A 6000-nucleotide genomic window follows, 5' to 3' on the forward strand; every position below is an offset into this window, starting at 1 on the left:
ATGGAGCAGCGTGGATTCTTGTTTGGATTTTTTTTTTCCTTTTTTTTTTTTGGTTATTTTACCTGCCACATTCCTCCTGTTTTTTTCTGGTGTGTAGTAATTGCCTTCTTCTATATCCTGGCCTTACCTGTGCCTGAATGGCATGTATTATTACACCTCTTAAAACAGCAGTAAAATGTCATACTAGTTTGAGGTGAAATTTTTTTGTCTTAATCATATCCCAACTGTGTAAAGCTTTGGCTTTACTGGGATCTGTTGGAGAAGCACCAAGCTCTGCTGAGTGGATCCATTAAGAGAAGGAAAGAGGCAGCCATTCCCTGTCATTAGGGGATGGGAAGCTATGGAGAATGTAGCCTCCATAAGGATCTGGCTCATATGAGACATGATTGTGTCTTTGCTCTTTGTTACCCATGTAAGGAGGGCGGTGCTAGGACAGTTTGATATGCTATATTTCAAGAGCTGTAGAAGAGTTATTAAAGTGTGGGGAGGAAAAGGTATTTTCCCTGGCAGGAGACACCCTTAAATTACTGCAAGTTGTGGTTCTGCTTGTTTTCAGTTTAGCAGCCTTGAGAAACCTTCTGGGCATTATTTGCCTGGCAGGCCCATGCAAATCTGAAGATTTTTCTTTTCTTTTTTCTTCATACCTAGATTTCAAAGGCAGTGAATCACCCTGTAGTTAATGCCTTTCTTTTGGAGTCACTGGAGAGGTAAGACTCATCTGGCCAAATACAGTCATCCAGGTTTTAGGTCTGATGAACTCCAGCTGTCAAGCTATTGAAATATGCTCTGTAGGAAGAAATAAATCTACAATTTCAACTATTCATGCTTGACAGGGAGTGTAATTTGTTGTTGGAACAAAATGTTAAAAGGTGTTGTGGATTCTTCATTGTGTGAGGTTTTCAAATTAAGACTGGCTGTCTTGCAAAAAGGTCTTCCAGTTAAACTGCAAACTGCAAGTCCCGCTGGAGGAAATTCCCAGACCTCTCCATTACAGAAGGTCAAATTGACAGGATTTGTCCCTTCTGACCCTAAAACCTACAAAATTTAAAAGGCAAGATGAAAATGGCCAAGTATTCAGTTCCTCCTAGTTCTCAGCTGGCCTAAGCTCCTTGCTGCAGGTGCTTTGGCATGCATGCCAAAGGTCTGTTTGCTTTGTCCCTCTGTAAAATGGCAGCAGCACTGCTGATCTCTTCCAGACCCTGATCTGTTTCACCTTGTGGGAGCAAGGTGGCATCATGAATCAAGGGGCTGTCAGTGCTTGGCACTGCAGTGTGGATGGGAGAATAACATACTCTCCCTTTGTGCAGCTCTTCCATCCCAAATTGAGTTCCAGCTTTCCATCTGATCGTGGTGGGTGCTGGGGATGCAGAGGCTAGTTGTGTTTGGCTGACCACCTCCAGACAGGTCTGGTGGGGCTGCACTAGGGCAGGTTTCCACATGTGCCCAACAGAGACAAGCACTGACACATCATCTGCTTGCTGTCTTCTCTTCTCCCCATAACCTTCACCTTGGTAAAGAAGAGAAAGTAAATAAATGGGAGGAGAACAACAAGGAGAACAAGCTCTCAGGCTAAAGATTGCTAACTAGGATACGCCTCTGAAAATATAACAAGAAATGTGCTGCCTGAGATGGTGGTTTTATCGGTTGCAGGACCACCAAGTACCTTAGCTCTTTTCATATAATTTGCCCAGTTTCCATCTACCAAATCTCTTGCTCTCCCTCCTCCCAAGAATATCACTTGCATTCTACTGCTTTCTGCCACTGGCCTGGAACCAGGTGAAACCTCTTGGGATCTGAGAAACCTTCTCTAAAATGTCCCTCACTCCTCTGCACATTGTCTTAAATGAAAATGTCTTTGACTTCTTTTTCTTCTTTGCATAAAATCTTTTAATTAAAGCACTGACACAATTCATCTGCATCTCACACTGTAAGTCTGGCCCAGATCAGTTGGCTTACAGGACCTGGTGGTATGTAGGTAACCATCCTGACCCAGAGGCCTAGAGTTTGGGGTGGAACCTTCCTCCTGCATCCAGGACAGCTAAGGATGCCTTGTCTGCTGCCCTTGCTTTCCCAGCAGTCAGTTCCATGTATTCCCACAAAAGTCACTTGGGTATTGTGATGTGAGTGGGTCCCCCTCTTGTGTTACTCTGGTAGCAGATGGATAGCTGCAATATGGATATAAGACTTTAGACCCAAATATAGCTCATTAGACATAAGAACTGCCAGTGTGGTCCCATCTAGCCACCTCCAGGAGTGCAAACATGTCCCTGAGTCCTGTAACACTCACTGTACGTAGAATGAATGCAATGTCCAAGAACAGAGTGGGGTAGAGAGATAGCTGGGGCTCCAGTCAGGTCTTGTCATCCTAGAAAACCCTTTTGCTCCAGCGAAAGTGCTGTGCACAGAGTAGCTGTGTGTCTGTGGACAGGATTTACCTTCATCTAATTAGGGAGGATCAGCATTTACCCACTTCTCAGTGTCTGGAACCCCACTAGCTGTTTAAATTCGTCACTCTGTCCCTAGTGGAAGCACAAGATAACAGACTCTCCTCTATCACTGAGCAACAGGAACACAAAGAGACGTGTTGCCAAAACTCTCTCCGTGTCTGCTGCCTCATAGTCCGCACACTCCAAGTGCTGAGCAGACGTCAGACGCTGCAGCCCAGCCCTGTGCCTACCCAGACGAATGGCTCAGCTTGAAAAACACGTCACAGAGATAAATGTTCCTGATACTAGGATGATATTTGTCCATCCAGACACAAGACAAAGATGATGGTGTCCTCACAGCCACCAAAAACGAATGGTGGAACACTGAGAAGATCTTTGTGCTGTTTCCAGGGACAAAGAGTGTCCATCCCTCCAGAGTGGAGGGATGACTGAGCAAGAGTGTTGGAAAAACCATCGGAGAGGACAGGTGCAGCAGCTATCTGAGCTGTGCAGCACATGAGACAAGAACAGTGGAAGAGGGGCAAATGGCAGCTGAGGGAAGCCCATGATCCAGCATAGACTTTCACTGAGTCCATCTGCAAAGGAGAACTGAATTGCTTTATTGACTGTGCTGACTATGGGCTCAACTCAGATGTCTAAGTGCGGGGGTCTGGAACTGTTTGAGGTCATCCTGCATGGCTCTGGCTGCCACTCCAGAGGGGCTAAGATCTCCTGCAGGCCCTATGTCACACCTCCAAACCCCATGTAAGAGAGTCCTATGTGTGTGCAACTGGGTCAGGCCCTGGAGATGACCGGCCTGGAGTTGAATTCCCCCCCGAAAACTATGGCCTGGGCAGAAGCAGAAACTCAAGAAATCTCCATAGTTCCATTTCCTTTGTGGTACAATTTCCATAGAGGCATAAAAATAGCACAGGGAACAAATGAGAGATCTGCCTGCCTCTGTGCCCAGTCTCCAACAACAGCCACTTTCACCTCCCTACCCTCTTTAGGAATGCTGCAACAGAGGGAGCAGTGAAAACCACATGGATGAGGTGGCTTTTGAGCTCCCAGATACTCTTCTTGGTTTGGTTTGAGTTGTGACAGACTTCACTGAAACCAGCCCTCTTGAGGAGCTGGAGTAACACTGCATTTACATTCCTACAGTGAAATAGGAGTTTGTTGGTTTATACGGGGAGGGGTAATCTATTCACTGTGCCAAGGAGAAACACTGATGTTCTCTCATAAATAACACTTCTTTTTCTCTAATTTTCTCTCTGGGAGACAATTTCTCTGCCAGGCAGGCTTAACTTGTCCCAGTAGATCTTCAGTTGTTTTAAGTTGTACTCAAGAGTACAAGCAACACCTTTCTGAACAACCTTGCAGGGAACAAACACACCAGATGCTGGGGTTTCTGGCTGCTGTCATTGTTAAATAGTCCCAGGTGGATGTTCCTTGCCAGACATAGCAGCTAAGGCTCTGCCTGAGCTATGTGACCTCAAAGAGATGTAGTTTGTGTCCAAGAGGTGGTTTCCTTGTCCTGTCTGAACTGAGCACACTCAGGTGTCAGCCACACAAACATATAATTTCACATGACAGGCTCTTATTAAAACTGTACCCTGTTCCTGGACAGGAACCTCAAACCCAGAGCACGGGTAACACTCACCTCTCAGGTATGAGTCATCAGGACAACTCGTAATAGCTGTATTTTGTGATTTGGCTGGTGTCAGCTCAGTACCTGAAACAATTACATTTTCACTTAGACATTCTGGGCTCTCTTGCAACCTCTGAACTCCACCCAGCACAGGAGGGTAGAGTTTCTGTTGCCCTTTAACTTTGCTTTCCCTTTCTTGCTGCATTGCTTTAGGTAATCTTCAGCCAAACTGTTCTGTGTCCGAGTCCTTTTTTCTCATCTACTTTGTGCTCACTCAGAGAATATTTACAGCTGTTTTGGCCCTCCAGGAGGAAAGAAGCTGATGGGAGAGGAGAAGCCGTGCTGATAAACTCCCACGGAGCCAGGGGGACAGAAGTACTAGCACCTGGTCCACAGGAGAACCACAAGCCAATAAATCCCAGTTTAGCTGCTCCCTGAATTCTTGGAGCAGCAATGTTACTTCAGCACATCTGGAAGATCACAGAGGCACAGAGTGAGTAAGGTTGGAAGGGACCATTGGCTGGATCATCTGGTCCAACGTCTCAGCTCAAGCAGAGTCATCCTAGAGCACATGGCACAGGATTGTGTCCAGATGGTTCTGGAATATCTGTGGTGAGGGAAACTCCACAACCAGGATCCCTGGCCAGAAGAAGCTGGCTTTTATACCAGCCCTGCTGAGATTCACAAGCTAAATGGTCCTGTGAGGGGCTATGGTGAAAGGCCTGGATAATGTAGTCTTTCACCTTCCCTCCTTTTGAGACTGGGATTACTGGGAGGAAAACCCATAGGATAGAAAGCAGCAAAGCAAGGAAGACACTGACCCTGAAGGGGTGATGGCAGCAATAGTTCTGCTTAATTTCAGTTCAGTGACTTTAAAGCCTTGAATTCCACTCTCAGTGAGAGTGGTCAGAATTAAACAATTTAAACCAGGGCTCTTGGGTCTATCCTAAACTGCAGAACCAGGGGAAAAAAGACGTTTTGTATGTATAACCAAGGGAATAATAGCACAGAATGGAAAGTCTCAGGGACTGCACTTGGTCTCAGGAGATGGGAGCTGGTTTTGGGAAGGGTGGCTCTCCCTGTTTGTGCCATAGGGCACTCGTGTGTGTCTCCTGCAGTGTGCATGCCAGGTGTCTGCAAGTGAGGAGTGGCGACGCAGAGCTTTCCCACGCCTGAGACCCTTTGCTGGTCTGGGCACGAGCCTTTGAGTGTCTTTAAAGTAGAGAGAGAGAGAGAGCAGCACCACCCTGCCCCTGGGCAGGCGGGGAGAAGGTGTATGCTGAAGGTAATGTCGTGCACTGATGGAGACAGCCTGTACACAACATTTGCTATTCAATCATTTTGGTTAAGTGGCTCAGTATTTTCCCTTCCCATGACCTCTTCTCCACTCAGCCCTTTTATGTGCCTCTTCTGCGTTTCGGCATCTCCTAATTTGTCTTCCAGGTTTTGTCCTGTTCCTCTCTTTCATTAAGGCACTCTTCCTCCTCTTCAGTGTTTTTCCCTCTCCTCCCCGCTCAGTCCTAGAAGAGCCCTCCAGCCCCACTTACACTTGTGAGTGAGGGAGGCGGGGTGGAGGAAGAACCAGCCCTGATAAAACCAGCTGTGAATTTTGGGGCATGGGGGGTCTGGGCACTCTTGCTCCAGGCTAGCATCCAGCCACATTTCTCTGAAGAGCTTTCATAAAATATTCCCAGCATTTATCAAAGAGGTGATGCTGTCATAGGTTTGTTTATTATTTCCCTTCAGGGCTTGGTCTCTCTATGGCTTCTTCCTTTCATTTTTGAGGAGGAAACATTTGCAGCTCTGTCAGCTCCTGGGAGGAAAGTAAGATACAAAGGGAGTAGGAGTAATGAGAGCCATTTCCTGAGCCAACATAACACAGCTTTGTGGTCACCTATGCCCTAAACATGTGAGAATCAAGCT

The sequence above is a fragment of the Lepidothrix coronata genome, unplaced genomic scaffold (assembly GCF_001604755.1).
Source record: "Lepidothrix coronata isolate B3197 unplaced genomic scaffold, Lepidothrix_coronata-1.0 Scaffold72, whole genome shotgun sequence".
NCBI lineage: Eukaryota > Metazoa > Chordata > Aves > Passeriformes > Pipridae > Lepidothrix > Lepidothrix coronata.